The sequence below is a fragment of the Podarcis cretensis genome (genome assembly GCF_951804945.1).
Source record: "Podarcis cretensis genome assembly, chromosome: 1".
Taxonomy (NCBI): Eukaryota; Metazoa; Chordata; class Lepidosauria; order Squamata; family Lacertidae; genus Podarcis; species Podarcis cretensis.
The window spans coordinates 1,016,228-1,044,224 of record NC_137170.1 but is presented as its reverse complement, the minus strand read 5'-3'; the positions used below and the strand labels follow the sequence as shown (position 1 = coordinate 1,044,224).

The window sequence follows — 27,997 nt, the reverse complement described above, 5'->3', positions numbered from 1 at the left end:
AGTGCGGGAGCTCCAAAGGAAAGGGAGTCGGAGGGGAGGCTCTGGGATACTTCCAGTGGGAACAGCGAGGAGGTATCAGAACAGCCCTTAAGGACTCCCACCCCCCGCCGGAAACTGTCACGCAGGGAATCCAGGAGGCGCATGTCTGTGAAACAGCTTTTATGTTGGAAACGCTTCCGCAAACGCCCACTGTCAGATTCTACCAGCGACTGAGGGAGCCATGCTCAAGGGCTCCTCTCAAGGCAGGGTTTCACTACACTGAGTGAGCTCTGAGGGATCGAGTTTCAACGCACAAGCAGCTCATTATCCCACCACAGCCACCTACCGAGATGGCTCTAATTATTGCAACCATTATTTAAAGGAAGGCTACTGGCCAAGATGGCTGTGCTCAGCCATCCTTCTGGAGAGCAGTTGCTGGAAACCCCAGGAGGGGAGAGTTGCTCTGGTGCTCGAATCCTGCTTGGAGGTTTCCCGGAAGAGGCATCTTGGGGGCCATGGTGGGAACAGGAGGCTGGGCTGGCTGGGTCATGGGCCTGATCCACCAGGCTCTTCTGAGGCATTCTTCCTGCTCTTGCTCCCTCTGCAGGCGCTGAAGCCCATTCTTCTTTGCCTTCTTTCTCTCCTCCAGTTCTGGAGGCCTCCAGTCGAGGCCCCAATGAATGTTCAAAGAGGAAGAAACAGCCAGTGCGCTCTGGGTTCCGTTGGCGCATTCTGTTGGCGGGGCCGCAAAGGGCCTCCTTGGAAGAGCGAGGAGGCAGCTTGGCTTCATTTGCTTAAGCAACATTTGTGTTTGTGTAATGAGGCAGGCTAATCAGAATAAATGGCCTTCCCTCGGCACTTCGCTCATTCCGGCAGAAATGGCTCCAAGTACCACCGCCACCTCTTCCTGGAAAAGGGTTGGGAAGGGGGGAAGAAAAGCAACAGTTAGCCCTGGAAATAGTGAGGGCTCCTTCCTTCCTTCCTTCCTTCCTTCTGTCCTTCCTTCCTGTGCTTTTCCTTCCCTCCCTTTGCTTTGCCCTTCCTTCATTGCCCCTTCCTCTGCTTTTTCCTTCCTTCCTTCCTTCCTTCCTTCCTTCCTTCCTTCCTTCCTTCCTTCCTTCCCTCCTTCCTTCTGTCCTTCCTTCCTGTGCTTTTCCTTTCCTCCCTTTGCTTTGCCCTTCCTTCATTGCCCCTTCCTCTGCTTTTTCCTTCCTTCCTTCCTTCCTTCCTTCCTTCCTTCCTTCCTTCCTTCCCAGCTGAAACTGTCACATCACCCCTGTTGGTGCCCTCTTTCATGCAAACATAGAATTGTAGAGCTGGAAGAGATCCTGAGGGGCATCTATTCCACCCCCTTGCAAGGCAGGAATCCCAGGAATCCCTGGCAGGTGCCAATCGAACCTCAGATGGAAAACCTCCAAGGAAGGAGAGCCTGACACCTTCCACTGCCCAAGAGCTCTTGTCCTCAGAAAGTTCTTCCTGAGATTTAGTTGGCATTCCCTTTCTTGTACGTTGAACCCATTGGTTTGGGTCTTACCATCAGGAAGAGTGGAAAACAAGTTTCTACAGTTCTATAATTCTATCTTTTGAGTCGCAAGTTGTACCGGGACATTCAGCCATTGTTGTTCTTGCTGTTGACCAAATGTCCCAGTGCATCTTGTGGCTCCAATTACAGTGGACGCTCAGGTTGCAAACGTGATCCATTCGGGATGCATGTTCACAACCCGCAGCAGTGTGTCTGCACACGCGCAGTTTGTGATTTAGCGCTTCTGCGCATGCGCAAAGTGCAATTTAGTGCTTCTGCACATGCGCGACTGCCGAAACCCAGAAGTAACCCATTCTGTTACTTCCGCATTTTGGAGCGTCTGCAACCCGAAATATGACTGTATGTATGAAAGAGTATTTAGAACAGTTGATTTTGAGAGAAAACACATTTGGACATTGAGATTTGCAGAGTGGTTCCTTTGGGGGAGAAACCACAGATCAATGGGCAACTGGAGAGGACAGAGGGTGGGGGTGAACCCTGGCAGACAGGCTTGACCCCCACTTTCTGCAGTTGGGTCCTGGACGCCGCTCTGGTCTGCGGAGACAGAAGCTTTGATGCCTAGACACTGGCCAGAGCCAAGCTGACCTCTCCTCTGATGCAAGGAGCAGCTTTCACCAGGACTGCAGCAGGGTGAGAAGGGGTTAAACTGCCCCATTCTTGAACACGAAATGTCTCTTTTTTGCTGCTCTTTTCCTTAAATGTGCAAGGCCCTTCATTAAAACGCAACAACTTTCTTTTCAGTGAAGCTTGTGCAAAGTCTGTGATTCCTGCGTTGCATGGGATAGGGCTAGATGACCCTGGAGGTCCCTTTGTGTTGTTTAGTTATTTAGTCGTGTCCGCCTCTTCGTGACCCCCTGGACCAGAGCACACCAGGCCCTCCTGTCTTCCACTGCCTCCCGCAGTTTGGTCAAACTCATGCTGGTAACCTCGAAAACACTATCCAACCATCTCGTCCTCTGTCGTCCCCTTCTCCTTGTGCCCCCCATCTTTCCCAACATCAGGGTTTTTTCCAGGGAGTCTTCTCTTCTCATGAGGTGGCCAAAGTCTTGGAGCCTCAGCTTCAGGATCTGTCCTTCCAGTGAGCACTCAGGGCTGATTTCCTTCAGAATGGAGAGGTTGGATCTTCTTGCAGTCCATGGGACTCTCAAGAATTCAAAAGCATCCATTCTTCGGCGATCAGCCTTCTTTATGGTCCAGCTCTCACTTCCATACATCACTACTGGGAAAACCATAGCTTGAACTATACGGACCTTTATCGACAAGGTGATGTCCCTGCTTTTTAAGATGCTGTCTAGGTTTGTCATTGCTTTTCTCCCAAGAAGCAGGCGTCTTTTAATTTCGTGGCTGCTGTCACCATCTGCAGTGATCATGGAGCCCAAGAAAGTAAAATCTCTCACTGCCTCCATTTCTTCCCCTTCTATTTGCAAGGAGGTGATGGGACCAGTGGCCATGATCTTCGTTTTTTTGATGTTGAGATTCAGTCCATATTTTGCGCTCTCCTCTTTCACCCTCATTAAAAGGTTCTTTAATTCCTCCTCACTTTCTGCCATCAGGGTTGTGTCACCTGTATATCTGAGATTGTTGATATTTCTACCGACAATCTTAATTCCGGCTTGGGATTCATCCAGCCCAGCCTTTCGCATGATGAATTCTGCATAGAAGTTAAATAAGCAGGGAGACAATATACAGCCTTGTTGTACTCCTTTCCCAATTTTGAAGCAATCAGTTCTTCCATATCCAGTTCTAATGACTCTGCAATGCAATGATTCCATGAAAAGGAATTTCTGTTGGATTGGCCCCCTCCCCCACACCTCCCATCGGCACGCTACGGTTTCTGGTGGAGGCATAAAAACATCGGATCATTTTTAAAAAATTACTTAGCAAACAAGGCCTCCTTCTCTCTCCCCCCATTGATTGTAAGTCAAAATGGGGAAATTCCACCAGGTCCTCGAGGCTTCTGCTGAGCCTGCCTGCCAGACTTGAAAGTTTTCCATGGAGACACTCGGAGCATCACAAATGCGACACTGCACAACAAAGGCGGTTGGGAGGATTTTGCAAGCCAAGCGGCAGAAGCCGAGAGGAGGCGGGATGATCTAGCTTTAGAGCGCCAGATCCCAGCTGAGTCTCTGAGCCGGATGCGTAAAGGATCCCTGTGACCCAGTTACGTTCACTCAAATGCTCAGAATGGTTCTGTGCTTCCCAGCCACGCTCTTTGCAAGAGGCAGATCCCTTCTTCTTTGGATATTTTTGGGGAGCTCAGTTTGTCTCTGTTTGGGTTATTGATTGGGTTTCAAATTAGCTTTACAGAGCGGGGAAACAAACCTCTTTCGTCAGCTCCGTGTTCCCGGGTGAAAAGTCTTGTATTTATAGCCTTATAGAAAAAGTTACTCCATGGTGCAGAAATGGATGTTGAATCCCTCCTGCTCTCTCTCTCTCTCTCTCTCTCTCTGGAAATGAAAGTGTCCAGCCACTTTGGAAGGAAGATAAGCACAAGAAAAAAACACACCTGTAGATAACAACAACAACAACAACAACAACAACAAACTTAGTTGTACCATGCCCATCTGACCGAGTTGCCCCAGCCACTCTGGGCGGCTTACAGCTTATGTAAAAACATAGTAGTAGTAGTAGTAGTAGTAATAATAATAATAATAATAATAACAATAATTTATTGTTCATACCCCACCCATCTGGCTGTGTTTCCCCAGCCCCTCTGGGTGGTTCCCAACCTAATATTAAAAAGATGCCCCTGACTCCATGGATGCAAAAGACAATATGAATGCAATGAAATAAGAAAGAAGTAAATAAGAAACAAGAAAGAAGTAAAGCAAAATTAACTGGCAGCTCCTCGTTCCATGGCATCCACGTTGGAGATCAGGAGCTGAGAAGGAACACCTCCCTCTCCAACAGATTTTTCTATCGACTTAACGAAGAGCTTCCTGGGTCAGGCCCAAAGTCCAGCCTCCTGTTCTCCCAGTGGCCGACCAGATGCCACCACGGAAATCCCACCTGTAGGGTTTGAGCCCAAGTGCAACTCTCTCCTCCGGTGCTTCCCTGCGCCTCCACTTTGGAACTCCCTGCCTATTGAGATCAAGCTGGCAACTTGATTCTTTTTTGGCAGCTGCTAAAAGCATCCTGATGTATGGAAGTGAGAGCTGGACCATCAAGAAGGCTGATCGCTGAAGAATTGATGCTTTTGAATTCTGGTGCTGGAGGAGACTCTTGAGAGTCCCATGGACTGCAAGAAGATCCAGTTTGACCAAACTGCGGGAGGCAGTGGAAGACAGGAGTGCCTGGCGTGCTCTGGTCCAGGGGGTCACGAAGAGGCGGACACCACTAAACGACTAAACAACAACAAAAGGATCCTACCCAGATGCGTAGAAATGCCAGTGTGAATTTTAACTTTTTGTATGTGTTTAAAGTATTGTCATTGTTTAATGGATTTTATTGTTTTGTCTTTTGGTAAACCACTTTCAGGTGCTTTTAAAACAACAACAACAGCTTAATGTGTGAGGAAAAAAGACGCAGTGCTCAGAAGTTCACATCACCAGATGGCTTTGTTAAAATCAATATACTTCTACCATCATGTACACTCTTGACTGCTGCCGTTGTAGATTGGAGTTACTTTTTGAATAAAGTACATTTCTCTCAAAAAAAAAAAAACCAAAAAAAAAAAAACAGTTTAATTGAATAAAAACAATCGGTGGGTGAATGTCTCTCTAAAAATAAGGAGCAACTGAGCTCTGGGAGTGGGTCTCCTCGGCTCCAACGCCTTGCAGATCTCTGGCTTTTCCCTGAAGCGGTTGGGGGACATGCAAAGCTGATGGGAGAACCAACTGATTTCGAAGCCCCCCCACCCTGTGTCAGGGGCAGGTCGGTGGGGCTGCCGACGTCTCCTTCACGAGCCGCTCCTGCTGCAATAAAGAATTAATGGTGGGCAATTTATTAGCACAACTCTCATTAGTTTAATTAGATTACATTCTTTCCCTCTTTGCTGGCTTCTAATTTGGCTATATGAGAATGAAAGTTGAATATTAATTTCCATGTGTTTATTCAGACTTAATGAACTGATTGGGAGGCTGTGCCGCGTTTCGCATCTGAGTCTCTGAGTGCAGTTTAGCCCTTTTTGTTTAATAGGGACGTCCGTTTGGATGAAGACTTCAAGGCAAACAAAAGGCAGGGAGTTCACTCTGCGCACGTGGAGAGGAGGCTGCAGGCTGTGCGAGGAGCCACCCAGGGAGGAATCCGAGATTTGGGCATGAATGTTTCATCTCTCTCTTTGATGCTGCATTTAATCCATAAACGAAACGTTTGACTGTTAGGCTTTCCTTTCGCTCCACAGCAGTGAAGGCCTGCCCAGTTTTCTTATCAAGCCAGATCACCTCTGAAGGGTTGCGTTGGTACAACAACATACAGCTCCCGCAGGGGGTCAGACTAGATGACGCTTTGGGTCCCTTCCAACTCCACAACTCTATGAAAACATGGATTATTTAGCCTGGAGACAACAGTGGCCCCCGTCAGTTCATGAAATCAGCCATCCCTTCCCAAAATGTAGACCTCTTTCGGACCTTCAGGGGAGGTCAAATAACTTGGGTTATGTTCTTCTTGAGGTCAGATGCGCCATTTGTTAACCGCTACAAACCTCTGAATAGAGCTGCTGCCTAAGAATTTATTCTCCACTTTCCATTGAGGGCTCCTTTACGGAGTATAAAATTTCCTCATCTCTCTCTCCCCCACTCCACCCCATCTATCAAGTGGAAGAGAGATATTGAGTTGCATTTGCTGTTATTCCAGAGCCTGCGACCATTGAAAGGTGGGAACCACAATGACAATACCACAGCAGGGATAGTTTTCGAAGGACCCTCCTCCCCTCCCCTGCCCCGATGGAGGAGGACAACTACGTACTATAAAATAAAAGTGTAGCCGTATATATTGGAAACCTGCTCCTCTAGCTTCGGGAAGATACATGCCAGCCAGGGCTGGATTTAGGTTTGATGAGGCCCTCCGCTCCTGAAGCTAATGGGGCCCTTTCTATGTCCAGCTGTCCTTTGTCAACAACCAATGGTCACTGTTTTTTGTGTTGAATATATGCTATATGGTAATTTATGGACCTCATAGGTATTGCAAGCCATTTGCACATGTTGCCCTGCAACCAGTCCATGCAGAATGTAGGCGCCCTATATATAGAAAGGAGTAAACCAGTGATATTTGAGGGAGCAGGCGAGCAGGCGGGGGCCATGACTTACATCATAGGAGCGTACACAACACAACACGCTGGATGTAGGTTTTATTTCATTTGTTTTTCATCTTCTATTTTGGAAATGTACATCCAGGTTTTTTTTCCCTTTAATTTTTTTTGGGGGCCCCCAAGAGAGTGGGGCCCTAAGCTATAGCTTGTTTAGATAGATGATAGATGATAGATAGATAGATAGATAGATAGATAGATAGATAGATAGATAAACTTCATTCGCATTAGCCAACGGCCATAGCAACATAAAACAAGCAATGTATACAATTAAAAAGACAACAATGGGTAAAAAGGGCATTCAACTGACCAAGATTATTGTTCAGATAGTGGCCCTTAATCTCACTGCACCCTCGATAAACCTAGCAACCTTTGCTGTTGTCTGATCATTTTGGTCTGATAAAAAAAAGAACAATGTGGCCGCAGATGGGCGGCCTGGGATGGTAAGCAGGAGTGGGGTTTAGCTTATATGTAAATCCAGCACTGCTCCCAGCAGGCAGAGAATAACAGCATAATAGAATCATGGAATCGTAGGGTTGGAAGGGACCCAAAGGCCATCTAGTCCAACCCCCCGCAGTGCAGGAATCTGAGCTCAAGCATCCCTGACAGGTGACCCCCCAACCTCTGCTGAAAAGGAGAGCCCACCACCTTCCAAGGGAGTCCTTTCCACTGTCAAACAGCTCTTACTACTGGACACTTCTTCCTAAAATTGAGTCAGAATCTCCTTTCTTGTAACTTGAATCCATTGGTTCTGGCTTCACCTTCTAGAACAGCAGAAAACAAGCTTGTTCCCTCTTCCGTGTGACAACCCTTCAGGTATGTGAAAGTGGTTCTCGTATCTTCTCTCCCAACTCCCTCGACCCTTCTTCATAAATACGAGTCGGGTTTCCAGGCTCTTGATTATCTCGGTCGCTCTCCTCTGCACACCTGCCAGCTTATCAATATTCTTCTTAACTCGGGTTGCCTGAGTGACAGTCGCTGTCACTTAGACGACAACCAGAAAAGTATTTCACGCGGAGGGAAAAGGCCCTGCAAAATCGCACCTCTTTCTCCTGCTCCCCCTTTCCAGCGCAGAGCGCACTGTCTTTTGCGCATGAACACAATGGCCTGCGGTCGCCTGACACCTGGAAGCCTGAATTTCATTTTTGATCATATTAAAATGGAACTTGTTACGACAGCAACTGGTCTTTTCATCAGGCGAGGAGACAAGAAGGAGTCCCAGGGATGCGGGTGGCGTTGTGGGTTAAACCACAGAGCCTAGGACTTGCCGATCAGAAGGTCGCGGTTCGAATCCCCATGACAGGGTGAGCTCCTGTTGCTCATTCCCTGCTCCTGCCAACCTAGCAGTTCGAAAGCACGTCTAAGTGCAAGTAGATAAATAGGTACTGCTCCAGCGGGAAGGTAAACGGCGTTTCAGTGCTCTGCTCTGGTTCGCCAGAAGCGGCTTAGTCATGCTGGCCACATGACCCGGAAGCTGTACGCCGGCTCCCTCGGCCAGTAAAGCGAGATGAGCGCCACAACCCCAGAGCCGGCCACAACTGGACCTAATGGTCAGGGGTCCCTTTACCTATAAAACCAAACAATAATTAAATTACCTCCTGAAAACAAGTCAGGATCAAATTAAAATCTAATTAGATGGCTTTCCGCAGGATCAGGGTTGGGAACAGTATATGCTCATCCCCCAATTTTTCCAATTTCAGCAGCACCTGTGTGAGGCCAAAATATGCCCCCTTCTGCCTCTCACCTTCTGCTCTGCGCATGCACCAAGCCATAGCTGTGATGCCCAGTGGCACCAGTTGGGGGGAGCCAGTTGTGCTGCCTTAAATCCACCTCTGCCCTGGCTGGGAGATCTTTTGGGGAGACCCTTCTCTTGGCCCTAGCGCCCCCCAGGATCATTTGGTGGGGATGTGGGAGAGGGGCTTCTCAGTGGTGGCTCCTCCCAGGCAACTTTGGAACTCCCTGCCTAGAGGAGCCAGACTGCTTCCCTCCTTGCTGTGCTTCCCCGGCAAGCAAATACCTTTTCTTTTTTATCCCAAAAGGCCTTTGAAAAGTGAGCGTTTCTTTTCTTTTTTCCTTTTGATACTGCCGTGCTGTTTTTATTATCTGCATAGATTTGCGTTTTATATCCTTTTACAGTTTAATTACTTTTTATGATTGTCTTTTATATGTTTTTTAGCTTTCAGCATTGTATCTGCATTGGCTGAAGCAGCCTTCAGTCATGATCTGGGGAAAAGGCAGAATATAAATTAATATAATGATGATAATAGTCTCCAGCAAGTGGAGCATGAGAATATAGGGTATAAAGTATAACTTTATAAAAAATACTGAAGCTTTTCTACTAGGAATAACAGACACAGGTATAGCAAGAGAAGATCAGAAAATATTCCTCCATGCCACACCACAGGAGCGGCAAGGATCCTAATTGCTAAAAACTGGAAAAAAGAAACTGTGCCAACAAAAAAGGAATGGCAAGACAAACTTTTAGAGTATATTGAACTGGCTAGATTAACAGAGGCACGTTAGAGATCACACTAGACAAGAGTTTCGAAAAGCGTGGGGGAAATGCAGAGAATACTTCACAAAACAGAGCCCTAAATTACATACCTGGACTTGTTTCAGTCAGTGTCTGCAGGAGACTTTGTGGATATTTAAGTTATTGAAATATACTCAGAGTCGCAAAGTGATTTCATGCTCTTTATTCAGCTCATAGTGGTGAGGAGGAATGAATGTCCCCTCAAAGTATCTGCTTTATATACATTATTTACACAATGGGCTGCACATGATTGGCTAATTCCGGAATTCTACTGTAAGCCAATCAGGTTGTGGATTCACTTCAATCTGGAGCATGACTGGGTGGTTCCTGCCAACCAATCATACTGCTGCATTGTTCTAGGACCAATCAGACTGCTGCATTCTGAATCCTATTGTTCTAGGACCAATCAGACTGCTGCCTTTTGGATCCTATTGTTCTAGGACCAATCAGACTGCTGCAGTTTGGATCCTATTTGACTCAGTACATAACACCCCTCCCCTCTAAGTTCCAGTCCTGCCCGGGAGGTCACATTCATAGTCCTCAAGGTACGCTGGCGGCCTACGTGTGCGTTGCGGCCTGGGGTGTTCCCTGGTCCGGGGTTCAGGTTCTGGCTCGTGTTCCCAGGATGCTGGCTGTGATGGGGCTGTTTGGTCTGGTGCAACCGGCTCGCTCAGTCGTGGTTCTGGTTCCGGTGTCCTTTCAGCCTCACGGGTCCTCTCTGTATTTACTGATTCTGCCTCTCCTGCTGGCCCCTGCTGCTCTATGGGCCTCACTGCCCCACTGTTCCCTTGGGACTCCTCTGACCTGTCCTCCTCCTCCTGGTTTTCTCCCGGGAATCGTCGGCGTATCTGGTCGCAGTGGCGGCGCCAGCATTGCCCCCCATCTGTTAGCACCTCGTACGACACGGGGCCAGTGACCCTGGTGACTGTGGCGGGTACCCATGCAGGGCCTGCCCCAAAATTCTTTGCGTACACTGGGTCCTGGGCCTCGAAGGTCCGGGGGTTCCTGCCTTCCCCCACCACTACCTCATCCTGAGCTCTATCGGGGTGAAGGCGGTCCAATCTGATTGCAAGGCGCCGACCCATTAGTAGTTCAGCGGGGCTCCTGCCAGTTGTTGAGCTGGGGGTGCTGTGCTGTGCTAGAAGGAATGTGGCAAGGCGGTACTCCCAATCCCCTTGCGTCATGCGGCGAAGGGTTTCCTTGGTGGTCCGCACCATGCGTTCTGCTTGGCCATTGGTGGCAGGGTGGAATGGCGCCGAACGGATGTGGCGGATGGCGTTCTGCGCTGTGAAGGTTTGGAATTCTCCTGACGTAAATGCAGTCCCGTTGTCTGAGACGAGAGTGTCAGGGAGCCCGTGGGTAGCAAACAGCCTGCGTAGTACCCGGATGGCTGCGGACGTAGAAGTGGACGGTACCAGTGCGACTTCCAGCCATTTGGTGTAGGAGTCCACCACTATGAAGAATGTTTTCCCCTGAAAGGGGCCAGCGAAGTCCACATGCAGTCGTGACCATGGTGCTCGGGCGGACTCCCAGGACTGGACTGGGGCCCTTGGGGGATCTGGGCGGGATTCTTGGCAGGCCTGGCAGTGTTTGACCCAGGCCTCTATCTCTCCGTCAATCCCCGGCCACCACACATAACTCCTGGCAAGGGCCTTCATTCTTACTACCCCAGGGTGTGTCTCGTGTAGGGCTGTGAGGACCCTATTTCGGAGGGGCTGGGGAACAACGACCCTGCTTCCCCATAACAGGCACCCCTTGTGGGCCGACAGTTCATGTTTGCGGGTTGTGTAGCCGGCGAATTCTGGCCCGGGGCTGCTGCTGGGCCATCCCCTCCACACCCAGTCCAGGACCCGGGAGATGACCCTATCTTTCTTGGAATGGTGTGCAACTTCTTGTGCCTGAATGGGGCGGTCAGGAAGCAGCTCCAGGCTCATAACCTCTTGTGCAGGTGCTGGGTCAGGGCCTGTTTCCGGTAGTGGCAGCCTGCTGAGGGCGTCCGCATGGCCCATCGCCTTCCCAGGGCGGTGAATCAGTGCATACTGGTAGCTGGTAAGGAAAATTGACCACCTGAGGACGCGAGGAGACAGCACTTGGGGGGTCTGCTTTTCGGGGGCAAACAAGCCAAGCAACGGTTTGTGGTCAGTCACCACGGTGAAGGGCCGCCCGTACAAGAAATCATGGAATTTTTTAACTCCCTTCACGATTGCCAGACCCTCCTTGTCAATTTGTGAGTAGTTCCGCTCAGTTGCGTTGAGTGTCTGGGAAAAGTATGCCACCGGTACCTCTCTTCCATCTGGGAGTTGGTGTCCCAGGACAGCGCCAATGCCATAGGGTGAGGCGTCGCATGCTAGCACCACCGGCAGCCTCTCGTCGAAGTGTGCCAAGACCGAGTTTGAGACAAGCAAGTCCTTGACTGCCTGGAATGCGGCCTCCTGGCGCTGGCCCCACACCCAAGGGGCCCGCTTGTCCAGGAGTCTGTGTAGGGGCTCCGCTACCGCCGCCTTGTGGGGAAGGAAGGAATGGTAAAAGTTCAATAGTCCCAAGAAGGCCTGAAGTTCAGTCTTGTTCTTGGGCGCTGGGGCATCACAAATGGCCCGTACCTTGTCCCCAGTCGGGTGGACCCCTTCTGCGTCCACCATAAATCCCAGAAAGTCCACCTGGGGCACTCCTAGTAGACATTTTTCCCGCTTCACCTTGAGACCTGCTGTCTGGAAACGGTGCAGAACGGTGCGGAGGCGGTCCTCAAACTCCTCTGGTGTGGGCCCGGCAATCAACACATCATCGAAGAAGGGGGTGACGCCAGGAATCCCTTTAAGGAGAGAGTCCATTAGATTCTGGAATATGCCTGGTGCCACGCTGACACCGAATTGCAGCCGCTTTACCCTGAATGCTCCTCTGTGCGTCACAATCGTCTGTGCCTCTGCTGTGGCCTCATCTACTGGCAGCTGTTGATATGCTTGGGCCAAGTCCAGCTTGCCAAAAATTTTCGACCCAGCCAGGGTGGCAAGGACATGGCTGACCACTGGCACTGGGTATGCATGGGCCGTGAGGGCCTTGTTTATAGTACATTTGTAGTCTGTGCAGATGCGGACTGAACCATTAGGCTTGACAGGTGTGACGATTGGGGTTTCCCAGGGGGCATTAGGCACCGGTTCCAGCACTCCTTGCTCCATGAGCCGGTCCAATTCCTCATCTATACGGGGTTTCAGGGCGAACGGGACCCGGCGGGCCTTGAGCCTGACCGGTCGTACTGCGGGGTCAAGCTGTAGAGCAATGGGGGGGCCCGTATACTGTCCCAATTTCCCATCGAAAACCCCCGGAAATTCCTTGCATATGGCGTCCACGTCCACTTGTAAGCTAGTGTGGTTCACCCCGGTGACAGCTAGCCCCAGTGGTCCAAACCATGACAATCCCAGTAGGCTAATGTAGGGGCCCTTGACCACAAGTAAGTCCAGTTGCCGCGTCCGCCCTCGGTATTGCACCCTGAAGGTCCCCACCCCCATTGTGGGGACCTTACGTTTCTGGAAGTCCCGGAGGGTGAATGGGGCCGGCCTGAGTTTGGGACCCCCAGTAGGACACAGTTTCCTTAAGGTCCTTGCCGAGATTATGGATAGAGTTGAACCCGTGTCAAGCTCCATGCGGCATGGGGCCCCCTCTATCTGTACCTCCACATAAATTTTTTCTACGTTGGGGTGGGGCAACTGGTATACCTGGAAGTCCGTGAGCTCCGTCGAGTTGCCTTGGTGCGTTGGGCCCCGGGACCTGGGGTTCTTGGATTGGTCATCTGATGCCTGGCATCGGGTGGGCCGAGCCCGACACACCCGGGCGATGTGTCCCACTTTTCTGCACTGCCTGCACTCTGCGTTGCGGAAACGGCAGGTCCTCCTCTCGTGACTTTCTCCACAGCTTGCGCAGTTCCCTCCTTCTCGTCGAGGCAGCTGTGGTATGTGGGCTGCTTGAGTGCGCTGCTGTACTCGGTGCACCTCCTCCCTGTCAGATCCTGAGTCGTCGGTGAGGTCTTCGTGGTGGACCCTCGGTTGGGATGGCTGGCTCGGCCGTGCCTCTTGCGTCGACCTCTCGGCAGCTTCCGTTGCCAGGGCCTCCTCCAGAGCGACCTGGAACGTTAGGTTCTTCTTAGCGTAGAGGCGTCGTTGCAGCTTCTCATCCCTCAGGCCACCGACGAGGCGGTCACGAAGCATGTTCTCCAGCTCTGAGAAGTTGCAGAACCGGGCGGCTTGGCGGAGAGAGGTCACAAACCCAGTTATGGTTTCCCCAGGGGCTTGCCGCTTTGCATAGAAGGCATTTCGACGAGCTACCACTGAGGGCTGTGGCGAAAAGTGCCCCTTCAGCTGTTCCATTATTGTTTTGTATGGAACAGTAGCAACGTCTTCAGGCGCAAGGAGAGCCCGGGCGATTTCAAATGTCTCCTCTCCGCAAACGCTGAAGAATATTGCCCTCTTCTTGGCGTCTTCTTCATCGGTGACCCCTTTGGCTTCTAGGAGGAAGGTGAAACGGGAGGCGTACGCTTCCCAGTCTCCGGATGCTGGGTTGAACGGCGAGAAGCTGCTGTCGGTTGCCATTCTGAGTTCCTTGTGTCCCGGAGCTGAAGCCTGGATACACGGTGCGAGGCAGCGGTGCGGCAGGTGGCGGTGCTGCGGTGCTGTGTGTGGCAGTCAGCTCAGCGGGATCCCACCTTCGTCGCCAGTGAAATATACTCAGAGTCGCAAAGTGATTTCATGCTCTTTATTCAGCTCATAGTGGTGAGGAGGAATGATGGGCTGCACATGATTGGCTAATTCCGGAATTCTACTGTAAGCCAATCAGGTTGTGGATTCACTTCAATCTGGAGCATGACTGGGTGGTTCCTGCCAACCAATCATACTGCTGCATTGTTCTAGGACCAATCAGACTGCTGCATTCTGAATCCTATTGTTCTAGGACCAATCAGACTGCTGCCTTTTGGATCCTATTGTTCTAGGACCAATCAGACTGCTGCAGTTTGGATCCTATTTGACTCAGTACATAACAGTTATAATTAGAAAAATCTTAATAATTATTCATAAGGGAAACAGCTTATAAGAAGTAAATAAGGAGGCCACATACAGGATAAAGGAAGTCTTTTATTTGGTTGTTTGTATTGTATGTTATGCTCATTGCATGTTATGTTCACGTTTAATGAGGGTGGATTTCTGTATTGGGGGGTGGGGGTGATGTTATGTTGTGAATAAAATTTCCAATAAAAATTTAAAATATAAAAGAGAATATAGGAAGAGCTGGCTGCTGGGTCAGCCCAAAGGGGCCCATCCAGACCCGCACCCTCTTCTCACAATGCCCAGCCAGATGCCCCTGACAAACCCTTAGCCAGGATCTGAGCACAAGAGTAACTCTCCCCTCTTGTGGTTTCCGGCAACTGGGATTCAGAACCATTGCTGTCTCTGCCTGTGAAGGGAGAGACATAGCCATCCTGGCAAAGAGGAGCCCTCCATGGCCCTTCCTCCATGAATTTATCCAATCCTCTTTTAAAGCTGCCTAGGTTGGTGTCCAGCCCTGTGGCAGGGAGTTCCAGAGTTTAACTGTGTGCTGCGTAGTCCCAACTTTCACCTTTTTTGGATGTCCCTTAGTTTTAGTATTGTGAGGGAGAAAAACATTTTGCCACATCATTTTACGAACTTCACTCATTTTACAAACTCTTATTCTCCTTTTCTCTAAAGTCTCTTTTTTCTCATGGGAGTCCCTCCGCTCGATCCTTTTGACAGCCCTTTTCTGAACTTTTTCTGTTATGTACTGAGTTGAATAGGATCCAGAATGCAGCAGTCTGATTGATCCTAGAACAATAGGATTCAGGATGCAGCAGTCTGATTGGTCCTAGAACAATAGGATCCAGAATGCAGCAGTCTGATTGGTCCTAGAACAATAGGATCCAGAATGCAGCAGTCTGATTGGTCCACAGGAGCCACCCAATCCAGCTCCAGGTGGAAATGAATCCGCAACCTGATTGGCCTACAGGTGAATTCTGGAATTAGCCAATCACTTAGGGCCCATTGTGTAAATAATGGATATAAAGCAGACATTCTGGGGGAACTTCCATTCCTCCTCACCACTATGAGCTGAATAAAGAGCATGAAATCCACTCTCAACTCCGAGTATATTTCATTTTCCAAATGCAGTATCCGTTTTGAGGGTAGGGGATCAGAATCGGGCACAGTTCTCCACAGGTGGCCGCACCAATCCTGCGCATGCAAGCAGAGCAGGCAGGCGAGGATGGGAAAGAGCTGGTTCCCTCTGCCTGGCGGGATTCTTTCTGGGCCCGGGGGGGGGGGGTCTTGCAGCAGGATGGAGAGAAAGAGCTTCTGGGAACGAGAAAGTCCTTTTGCACTCCTTGCTCCCCCTGCCAAGAGAGAGAGAGACTGAAAAACCACTCAAGACTGTGGTGGGTATCAGAAGGAAAAGGAAGAAATTAAATTACGCAGCAGTACAATGCAAAATCCTCCCCAAGGAAACAAGCGATCAATAAAAACCGCAGATGTTTTTTCTCTGGAGATGATTATGCAGCGGCAATTAAAGAGAGAGACCAAAAAAGAGGGGGTGGAGGTGGGGACTAAGATGGAGGGAAGGTAATTAAAGGGATGCGGAGGTTAGTTACAGCATGACAGACGTGACCACACTGGGCTTGGCGCCTGATTCCTGAGATCCGGAGTTCTAGGAAACGGCAGCCTGCTTGTGTGGCAGGCGGGGAGGGGGGACCACGTCCCCAAAGAAAGGACACAGGCTCCTCTTCATGAACCAGCAAGCCCCTCACTCAGAGAAGGAAGACGGACACTTTGGGCACAGAGTCCAGGCATCTCCTGGAACGAGCTGCGATGGCTCTGCTATGCCTCCACAGACAGGGGTTATTATTAATTATTATTATTATTATTATTATTATTTAATTTATTATTATTATTTGTACCCCACACATCTGGTTGGGTTTCCCCAGCCACTCTGGGCAGCTCCCAATCAAATATTAAAAACACAATACGGCATTAAACATCAAAAACTTCCCTAAGCGGGGCTGCCTTCAGATGTCTTTTAAATGTAGGATTGTTGTTGTTGTTGTTGTTGTTGTTTAGTCGTTTAGTCGTGTCCGCCTCTTCGTGACCCGCTGGACCAGAGCATGCCAGGCCCTCCTGTCTTCCACAGCCTCCCACAGTTTGGACAAACTCATGCTGGGAGCTTCGAGAACACTGTCCCACCATCTCGTCCTCTGTCGTTCCCTTCTCCTTGTGCCCTCCATCTTTCCCAACATCAGGGTCTTTTCCAGGGAGTCTTCTCTTCTCATGAGGTGGCCAAAGTCTTGGAGCCTCAGCTTCAGGATCTGTCCTTCCCGTGAGCACTCAGGGCTGATTTCCTTCAGAATGGAGAGGTTTGATCTTGCAGTCCATGGGACTCTCAAGAGTCTCCTCCAGCACCAGAACTCAAAAGCATAGTTGCTTATTAATATATACAGTGGTACCTCTAGAAGTGAATGGGATCCGTTTCCGAAGCAAATGTAAATAACGACAGCATGTCTGCACACATGCGCGTTGCTTTTCGCCACTTCTGCGCATGTGCGTGACATCATTTTGAGCGTCTGCGCATGCGCAAGCAGTGAAACCCGGAAGTAACACGTTCCATTACTTCCAGGTTGCCTTGGAGCGCAACTCAAACGTGCTCATCCCGAAGCACATTCAAACCGAGATATGACAGTATAATAATATGCTTCCGAATGCCACTTGCTGGAAGCCAGAGGAGGGGAGAGCTGCCCTTGTGCTCAGGTCAGGCTTGATGATGTCCTGGTTGGCCGCTGTGAGAAGAACAGGATCAAGGCAGGCTACTGGCCTGGTCCATCAGGTTCTTCTGAGCTTCTCATGGGTTTCTTCTGGCATCTCGTCAGTGGACTCAGGAGATCAGAGTAGTTCCCTAAATGTTCCTGGTAAATCAGAGTATGATAGTGTTAGAGACTGGTGCTTCCTTTCTACAGCCTGGGACTCCTTTGCTCGGCTTAGGGAGGGAGGCACAATGCTGTCATGCATGGCATTGCGACATTGGGATGTCATGCATATGATGTCTCTCTCTCTCTCTCTCTCTCTCACACACACACACACCCGTTGCCCTCACAAGCTGGTGCCTCTGGGTCTAACTCTTCCCCTACAAAAGTTTCACTGCATGCCAGATCTGGTTGGCCACTGTGAGACCAAGATAATGGACCAGATGGACCATTGGCCTGATCCCGAAGGCTCTCCTGATGTTCTTGGTTTCATTTCCTACACATGCTTCAGCACTGGGTCCCAAAGTGGTTGAAAGAATTTTAAAATACAACATTGGAATCCACTGAAATCAAATTACAGTCCCTGGAAGAGTTTGTGTAGTCAAGGACCAGGGTAAAGAGGAGCATCTTCTGCACACAATGGGAGCTAGATCATGAAGGTGTCAGATGCCAGTTATATCACCACCTTCTGCATTAGGGGGCAACTGCATCTTATGGAAAATTCCCTGAAAAACACATTATATAAAACAGCATTGCTAAATATGAATTCGGAGGGGAGAGAAAGAGAGAGACCTGACTAAGAGAACAGCCCTAAGCAAGGCTCATAAAATCCTGAATTCGAGAAGCACTCCCCCTCTGTATCTAATTATTCACAGAAAGCACACTTTACTCCATGCTCAAATAACATTTGGAAAGTCTATATTGCCAGAGGCACCAATTCCTACACTTCAATATGCTGAATTATCAGGTGAGACAGCTCAGTATCTCTGAGTGGAAAGACTATAAAGCATTTTAGACTTTATCAGTTGACAACAAATGATCACTGAAACTTTTGGACACCCTGGGTGATGATATCCAAGGAGCAGCCCAACTGAAATCGATGGGCTAAAGTGATTTGCGTCCATTGATTTGAGTTGGTCTGCTATGGGAATGACTTAGCGGGACACCACCTTCTCTTGCGGAATATAATTCAATGATTGGGAAGCCCCCTGTTTACAAACTTGAAGATCTGCCCAATTACATCTCAAATGTAAAATAAAAAGCAAAAATGTCCATATGGCATTACTGGGAGTTTTCCCAGCCATAAATAGGTTTTTGCTGCCTGTAGGGTTTTCTTTATTAACTGGCAGACAGATGTTCACCTTCCTGGAAAACTGGAACGTCTAAGATATTCATCGTCCTATTATCCTGACAGAAGACGTGTCTCCGTATCCCCAGAGATAACGGATTCAAAAGTTGACTCAGCTGCTCTGAATTTTCTTTCCATAGAATAAAAATATCACCAATATGCCAATTGAGAAGGGGTGAAGGAAACTGGGAGGGTCCATACCCCACCCTGGGAGGTGTCCTTGGCATTACGGCAGACGGTTTTGTGATGGCCTGGGATTCGGACTCGGAGGCTGAACCTGAGGGATCCCAGCCTGCCCAGGAGTCCCCGCCTCCAGAACCAGCTGAGCCGGGGCTGGGGCCTGAGCCTGAAGGGTCCTCACCTGTGCTGGATCCTCAGGTACAGGCACCAGCTGAGTCTGATCTGGCTCCTGAGGTGATGGAGGACCCGTTGCCTGCAGGTGCTCCACTCTCAGCCCCGTCAGGGGAAGCGGAGGTTGCCTCTGGGTCCAGGAACCCTCCAGCCTCTCCTGAACTGCAGAGGCTCAGGGCAGAGAGGCAGAGGGAACTAAGTTCCTGCAGGAGGAGGGCTCGCCTCCAGGCCAGGAGAGGCGAGTCACCTGAGGATCGGGGCCGCCCTATGCCTCAGGGCAGATAAAAGCCAGCCAGCCCCAGTCCCAAGTTGCAGGAGCAACATTGTTGGTTGCTAGTTCCTGCCTGAACCCTGTCCTGCCGGATCTCCTGACCTCGCCCGACTCCTTGCCTTGGACCTAGCTTCAGCTTTGACGGACGGCCTCAATACTGCACCCTCGACCTCGGACTGGACTCGGACCACGCCTCATGGAAACCCACGGGACCAGCCCAGGTTTCATCCTTGGCCTCTGCTGGAAAACGCTTGGCCACCTCTTCTAAAAACCCAGCTCCATCTCTCATATGTGGCAGCAGGGATTCAAACAGCCTTGGGGTAGTTCTGAGCCACCATGAAGAAGAAATTAAAGGACACCCTCCCCAGCCTCACACACACATTCCAGACAACGTGTCTTTCTTTGATCCACACACACTTTTCTTGAGAAGAGCATTTCATTTTCACTCTTCCCTCCATGAATGGCTGATACAAAAACCCTCCCAAAAATATCAGTTCATCTCTAATAAAAGTGGATTGTCCAAAGAAAATCTTGCTCTCGATTTCGATTTCTTCCATGCGGGGATTAGCTCTCTCTCTCTGGAGCTCAGATGCTAACTTGATCTGATATTTTTTTTAAAAACAACAACAACAACACAAGAACTTATTGCTAAAAGGAGGAGGAGGAGAAATCCCCCTTCCATGATCTAATCTCTGCTGAAGAAGGGTGGGTGTGTTTTGAAGCCCCCCCCCCACTGGCAGTGTTCCCTATGGTGAGGAGTGGGGTGCTTACATCAAGTGATCTGGCATCCTTTGCCAGTGAAATATCTCCCTCCTGTGAAGTGCTGGTCTGTTTCAGTTTTGCAGTTAAAAAGAAATGAAGAGTCTTGTATGAATGCCTCATCATGAGGTCTAAAGGGCTTTGGGGAACTCTTCAATGTAGGGAGACAAGGGATCTCCAAACAGAATCAAACTGGGACGTGGGTGGCACTGTGGTCTACATCACTGAGCCTCTTGGGCTTGCCGACCGGAACGTTGGTGGTTCGAATCCCCGTGACGGGGTGAGCTCCCATTGCTCTGTCTCAGCTCCTGCCAACCTAGCAGTTCAAAAGTAGATAAATAGGGACTGCTGCGGCGGGAAGGTAAATGGCATTTCCATGCGCTCTGGTTTCCGTCACAGTGTCCCATTGCACCAGAAGCGGTTTAGTACCGTACTTCTGGCCCCATGTGTGCTGGTCCCGTGGGTTACCCGAGAGGCAAGGTCCAAGTCCAGTCTGTGGTCAAAAGTGCAACGTGGAGGCAGTCCGTAGCAGCTGAATCTGGGTGCAGAGCAGGGAGTCGTGTGAAGTCAGGAACAGGCTTGCAAGCAGGGAGCCAGGGCGGGTCAGGAGAAGGACAGGGTTCCGGCAGGAACCAGCAATGTTGCTCCCGCAACTTGAGACTGGGGCTGGCCGGCTTTTATCTGCCCTGAGGCATAGGGCGGCCCCGATCCTCTGCTGACTCGCCTCTCCTGGCCTGGAGGCGAGCACTCCTCCTGCAGGAACTTAGTTCCCTCCGCCTCTCTGCCCTGAGCCTCTGCAGCTCAGGAGAGGCTGGAGGGTGACGGGACCCAGAGGCCACCTCAGCTTCCCCTGATGGGGCTGAGAGTGGAGCACCTGCAGGCAATGGGTTCTCCATCACCTCAGGAGCCAGAGCAGACTTAGCTGGTGCCTGCACCTGAGGATCCAGCACAGGTGAGGACCCTTCAGGCTCAGGCCCCAGCCCCGGCTCAGCTGGTTCTGGAGGTGGGGAATCCTGTACAGGCTGGGATCCCTCAGGTTCAGCATCCGAGTCTGAATCCCAGGCCATCACACCATGACCCAGAAAGCTGTCTGTGGACAAACGCTGGCTTCCTCGGCCTGAAAGCGGAGATGAGTGCCGCAACCCCATAGTCGCCTTTGACTGGACCTAACTATCCAGGGGTCCTTGACCGTTTACCAATGTTCAATCCGAAGCAGGGGGCAGCCTGAAGGAGGGACAATCTCCAGCACAATGTAAAGAACAGATAGCGTACAAAAGTCTCAACAACTTGGCACCAATTTACTCGAGAGATCACCTTACCCCATATCTGCCCCCTCGGTCTCTTCCATTGGCAGAACTCACTCTCTTACAGCTGCCACATCAGACCTGATCCTTTGGATACTATGATTATATAACAGATAGATTACAGTAAAAGATGCAGGAATAAAATTTAAAATTGGAACCCACAAAGGGAAGGAAGGAGGTTTCAAGGTTCAAAAGAACACATTTTTTAATGTGTGGAAATGTTATGTTTATAGTGTATAACTTTTATGGAAAACTAATATAAATCTGTAAAAACAACAGCAGCAGCAACATAAGTCCTGATCCACATTTATAAGAAGAACTCGGTCGTTTAGTGCAGCAGCATCTACACTTTGGAACTCCCTGCCAAGTGGCACCAGGAAGGTTCCTTTCCTGTCCTCTTTTGGGCACCTGATAAAGACATTTTAGACAAGCCTGTTTGGCAAGTTGATGCTAGTTGGGGGGTAGGCATCCAAGAGCTAAAGGTAACCTTCCACCTGACCTTTTTGCCACTCTTTAGTGCTCAACTGGAACAAATGGCGATTTGGGTTTTCTCCGGATTGATGTTTGCTCTGATTTAGCACTAAAGAGGGGTTTTCCTTGGGGAAGGAGTGGGACCAGGGGAAACCACTCAGACCCAGGCCTAGAAAGTGTTGGTCAGGTGGAAAAGTGCCTGGATCTGTGCTCTCTAGGCACAGAGCGTGTGGATGAGCCCTCGGCTGCCCAGGGAAAATGGCGGGATATATATAAATAAATAGAACAACAATAATAATCAGTCCAGTTCCTTTAGATGAAGGAGTGTAGCATTTGCTTTTGTGAGGCCTTCTGTGCTGGAATGGGATGTTCCTATACTGAGCTTTCTGCTCCAACAGCCTCCCCCCCCCCTTTGAGCACTGATTAAATTGCAATTGTGCAAAGTCATGAAGGCAGATTCCCCAGCACAGTGTTTTAATCAATGTGCTTTCTAAGCACTGGAAACCTGTAAGGGAAAATCAGGAGGAAAAATGTGCCCAGCTGTGATTGCACAGCAGTCCAGACAATGTCTGGAAATAAGAGTCAGAAGAGGGTGGGGTTTGCTAAGGTGGTAGAACCACTTTTGCAATCAGAATCGGGGAATCTGGAGGTGGAAAATCCAGAGATCGTGTTGGATCAAAACAATTTCCTCAACATTCTTTGGGGCGCCAGCTTTTAAATCACTTTGCTAAATGTGGGGCCCATGGGGACTGGCACTTTTTGTAAATAAGAAGAGGCTGTTGGATCAGGCCAAAGACCCAACTAGTCCAGCATCATCTTCTCAAAGAGGCCAATCAGATGCCCCATTGGAAATACCTGCCCATCATCTGATGTCACAGAACCACAGAACCATAGAATTGGACGTCTGGAAGGGACCCCAAGGGTCATCTAGTCCAACACCTTGCAATGCAGGAAACACAACTGATTGTCAGCTGATTGACAGGTGGGCATGGTTTGAGGGAAATGGCCTCATGGGCCAAACTGGACGCCCTGGTGGGCCAAGATCAGCCCGCAGACCGGAGGTTCCCCACCCCTGACAGAAATGAACTAGAATGTGATTGATCCTGGATGAAATTTCACATGCACAATAACTTATTATGCTTTTTAAAAAGGTCCATAGAATCTGCACTGTCTGCCTTGTTGAGAAAAGAAATAGGAAACTGGGCTGCTCTTGATCAACACAAAGAACACAGTGATCGTATCCCAGAAGACAAAGAGCTTCAATTTGCTGTTTACCCCCATTTTTACTTCCATGTCTAGCGAGGATCGAATCCCCCATGACTTATGTCACTGCAGGGACATTACATCTGCAATCCAACAGAGAGAGATATTTTGGCATGAATAGATTTTCCCCATTTTATCATTTCCTGAGGATCCAGGGAGGATGAGCTGGTTCAAAATAGATACAATATTTTTAGAACGGCGGATGCAAGATGCCACAGAGATGCCAGTGCGGGGCGTGGAGAGGAGGGAGGAGACAGACAGCCCAGGGAGAAGCAGCACTGGCAAGCACAACCCTGTCCAAATGGGCCTCCTCAAGAGTCAGAGGTCCTGGCTGAATTGGGACCACTTTCATTCAAATACAGCCATAATTCAAGACACAATCACACCAGCAACTTCACACATAAACACAAATGAGCACAAAGTGACTCATGATGGAAAAATATAATTTAAATACTGTAGCACAATAGCCATAATCAAGGGAAGTGAAAGGTCCACCAATCCTATCCTGCCTTGGTCAGACCCTTTCTGGAGTCCGGTGTCCAGTTTAAGAAGGATATTGACAAGCTAAGGAGAGCTCACGGGAAGGACAGATCCTGAAGCTGAGGCTCCAAGACTTTGGCCACCTCAGGAGAAGAGAAGACTCCCTGGAAAAGACCCTGATGTTGGGAAAGATGGAGGGCACAAGGAGAAGGGGACGACAGAGGGTGAGATGGCTGGACAGTGTTCTGGAAGCTACCAGCATGAGTCTGACCAAACTGCGTGAGGCAGTGGAAGACAGGAGTGCCTGGCGTGCTCTGGTCCAGGGGGTCACGAAGAGGCGGACACGACTAAACGACTCAACAACAACAATTGACAAGCTGGAAAAAAAGGGTTGAGGGAGCTGGGAAAGAGGAGGCTGAGAGGAGACATGAGAACCTTTTTCAAATATCTGAATGGTTGCCCCAAGGAAGAGGGAGCAAGCTTGCTTTCTCCTGCTCCAGAGGGTGGGACCCGAACCAATGGTTTCAAATTTCAAGAAAAGAGATCGCAGCTAAACACTAGGAAGCACTTTCTGAGAGTAAGAGATGTTTGACAGTGGAATGAATGACCTTAGGAGGTGGGGGACTCTCCTTCCTTGGAGGTTTTTAAGGAAAGGTTGGGTGGCCGCCTCTCAAGCCTTCTTGAGCTGCGGTTCCCGCACTGTAGGGAGTTGCACTCAATGAGCATTGGGATTCCTTCCAACTCTGCAGTTCTACCATCTCCTCCGAAATTTCATTCCATGAAAGAAGTCATGGGAAGTGCCTGTCCCAGAAGGGGTGGGAAGGTGGGCCAGGAAGGCATCCGGAGACCCAACAGGATCCCAGCCTCCTACTGACTCCTGACAAGAACCAGACGGACGTATCAGAAATTCTGTAGCTGTATCTCCCACTGAGCCGAGTCTGAAGAAGAGGAGCTGATGGGAAATGGATGAAGATGGTCACCAACATTTATTCAAATCTTGGCAAATAGGAATTCACTGCTCTCTGAAAGACAGAGAGGATGGCTGCAAGAAGGAAGCAAGAGAGCTGTGCTTCCACTGCGGTGACCTGAACCCTGAAAAAAAGCCATTCACCTGGAAACAAGGAGACCAGGTGGGAATCAGGGCCCCAGGTGGTTCCTGACATGCACTGAGGGATCCAGGGAAGACAATGGTCTGCAAAGTCTAGCTAAGGAAAAGACTGGAGAGTGGAATGTGGGAATCCAGGATATGACAAGAAACGTATGTATAAGTTTGCAACTGCAACTTGAAGTGCTGAGGGCACATTCGAAGGGATGTATATTTTGATTGGGGGGGTATAGAGCCCACATTAAGGGACTTATCCTGCTCTTCCCCATCAGACTTACTCATGCTTCGAGTAAAGGTAAAGGTACCCCTGTCCGTACGGGCCAGTCGTGTCCGACTCTAGGGTTGTGCGCCCATCTCACTTAAGAGGTCGTGAGCTGGCGCTGTCCGCAGACACTTCCGGGTCACGTGGCCAGCGTGACGAAGCTGCTCTGGCGAGCCTGCACCAGCGCAGCACACGGAAACGCCGTTTACCTTCCCGCTATAAAGCGGTACCTATTTATTTACTTGCACTTAAGGGTGCTTTCAAACTGCTAGGTGGGCAGGAGCTGGGACCATACTTCGAGTAGGCCCATGGAAATAAATGCGGTTTAAGTAAGTCATGTATAAGCCAATATTTTCCTCCTCAAAAAGCAATTGTACCCAATAAAACAGGAGTCATCAAGTCACAGAGCTGTAGAGCTGGAAGGGACCCCAAGAGTCATCTAGTCCAACCCCCTGCAGTGCAGGGAAGTGCTACTCCGGGAGGAGGGACTGGACAGCTGTCAATCCCACCCGAAGGCGACAGGGAAGAAGCAGCGATCCTCTGCCCTGGTTCTGGCATGGCTCCTTCTCCCCTCCTCTGCCTGGTTCCCAGCCCCCACTCTCCTCCTCAGCCTCTCCAGCAAATCACTATTAATGCTTTGTTGTGCCATCCTCAAGTAAACATAATAAAGCAAATAACAACTCTAATTGCGTCAGGAAATGAATAGAACGATGATTAGAACCAATCAGATTGTCAACTCAAAAGCCCCAGGGAAACTCGTAAATAATCCTTAACCTTTACGTGCGACAGAAAATTACTGCATCCCCACGTTGGAAGCCAACGGGATCGACTCCAGCACAGAAGGAAAGTTTCAACAGGGGAAGAAGTTGACTCCTGCGGGGGTTTCCTCTCCCTTCCTCTACCCCAACCCACAATAATCTCTGGCTCTTGGAGGTGATGGCATCTCAGAATGGGCACTTTGAGAAATCCCCGGCATAAAAATGCCAGAAGAGGCTTCTGAAGGACCAGGGGCGCAGCCTGGGAGTCATTTTGGACTCGCAACAGTCCATGGAGGGGAAGGTCAATTCTGTGTCCAGGGCAGCTGTTTACCAGCTCCATTTGGTATGCAGGATGAGACCCTGTCTGCTCACGGACGGTCTCGCCAGAGTGGTGCATGCTCTAGTTATCTCTCGCTTGGACTACTGCAATGCGCTCTATGTGGGGCTACCTTTGAAGGTGACCCAGAAACTACAACTAATCCAGAATGCGGCAGCTAGACTGGTGGCTGGGAGCGGCCGCCAAGACCACATAACACAGGTATTGAAAGACCTACATTGGCTCCCAGGACGTTTCCAAGCACAATTCAAAGTATTGGTGCTGACCTTGAAAGCCCTAAACGGCCTTGGTCCAGTATATCTGAAGGAGTGTCTCCTCCCCCATCGTTCTGCCCGGACACTGTGGTCCAGCTCCAAGGGTCTTCTGGCGGTCCCCTCATTGTGAGAAGCCAAGGTACAGGGAACCAGGCAGAGGGCCTTCTTGGTAGTGGCACCTGCCTTGTGGAACGCCCTCCCAGCAGATGTCAAAGAGAACAACAACTACCAGACTTTTAGACAACATCTGAAGGCAGCCCTGTTTAGGGAAGCTTTTAATGTTTGATGCATTACTGCATTTTAATATTCTGTTGGAAGCCGCCCAGCCAGATGGGCGGGGTATAAACAATAAAGTATTATTGTTATTGTTATTGTTATCTGGATCAGGCCAAGGGTCCATCTAGTCCAATGTCCTGTTCTCAGATGCCCCGATGAGCAACTCTCTCTTCCTGGGCTTCCCACAGAACAGAAGAAGGTTATGGATCAGGCCAGTGGTCTACCTGCTGCCTCCAACTGTGGAGCCAGAACAGAGCCGTCCTGGCTAGGAGCATAAAGAGGCCTCTCCTCCTCCAGGAATTTGTCCAATTCTCTTTCAAAGCTGTGGGAGGGAGTTCCACAGTTTAATTCTGTGCTGCAGGAACAAGGACTTTCTCTCATCTCTCCTGAATCTTCCATGAGTTCTCGCATTAGGAGAGAGGGAGAAAAACTTTGCTCGATCCGCTCTCTCCATGTTGTGCCATAGTTTTTCTACGATGCCACCTTTTCCTTCTTGCTTCCCAGAGTGAGAGCAGGGGTTGCTTTTTTGTGTGCATTGTGCTGTGGCTTAATTCCACTCAGTGTGAGAGAACCAACTGTACAGAGTCAGGCCTTATGTGGGTGGGAGAAGAGGAGGGGAGGCATTGCGTGGCAGATTTGCCTTATCTGGGGGGTGGGAGGGAAATGAGCTGGTGGCAAATTGCACTTAATGCTCCCAGGGATGTTTTTTTATAGACCAAACTTCGCTTTGCAACAAACAGTTGTCTGGAAATGAGCTATGATTTTGAAAGTCAATTTTGCAATAACTTGCTTGCGTTGGATTGGATTGTCATGTGTGATCATGGTTGCATATTTTGTTGTTTCTTCAGCTCGTAAAACATATTGCGTGGTGCTTCCCCCCCAAAAAAAACACGTTTAGGGGTACAGTCCAAAATGGGAAAAATAAATACAGAAAATGGACAAAAGTACAAAGATCCACAAAATGTTTAGGAGTAAGGATACCCCTGTGTACCCCCAGAAAAAAGCACTGATCTTGCGTATAGCAATGTAGAAAGGAGTCATAGATATAATAATAATAATAATAATAGTAATAAAAGTTTATTTATATCCCTCCCTCCCCAGCTGAAGCCGGGCTCAGAGTGGCTAACAACCGTAAAAATAGCACAATTTTCATAAAATCACAGTCAATTAATTGAAATATGTTCTAAAATCAATTCAGAATCAAATTAATGGCAACCATTGGGCTAGAGTTCTGTGAGGATTTCCAAAGGAGGGAGTCAGACTGTGCCTTGGCCAAAGGCCTGGTGGAACAGCTCTGTCTTGAAGGCCCTGCGGAAAGATGTCAAGTCCCGCAGGACCCTAGTCTCTTGTGACAGATCGGGGCCACGGCCGAAAAAGCCCTGGCTCTGGTTGAGGCCAGCCTAACCTCCCTGTGGCCCGGGATCTCCAAGATGTTTTTGTTTGAAGACCGTAAGGTCCTCCATGGGACATACCAGGAGAGGCGGTCCTGTAGATACGAGGGTCCTAGGCCGTAAGATGACTTTAGAAGAGGACACAGAGGTTTCTGGGGGTACTCAAGGATCTGCAATGGTGGCACATTTCCTTCTAGAAGAAAAGCCTTGGTTAAAAATGTGGTACTTGCAGTAACAACTTCACAGTGAGTACCGACACAATTTTTTCAAGAAGAAGATCA

General features: G+C 49.6%; 1 long non-coding RNA gene across 1 annotated transcript in view; it reads right to left on the bottom strand.

The window, feature by feature from the left end:
• The window catches only part of LOC307209003, a 54,596-nt gene extending 50,576 nt beyond the window's left edge, over positions 1 to 4,020 (bottom strand). The window contains exon 1 of the long non-coding RNA XR_013835287.1: positions 3,845 to 4,020. This is a non-coding gene — a long non-coding RNA (uncharacterized lncRNA). The remainder of the gene's footprint in view (positions 1 to 3,844) is intronic.
• Between the last annotated feature and the right edge of the window lie 23,977 nt (positions 4,021 to 27,997).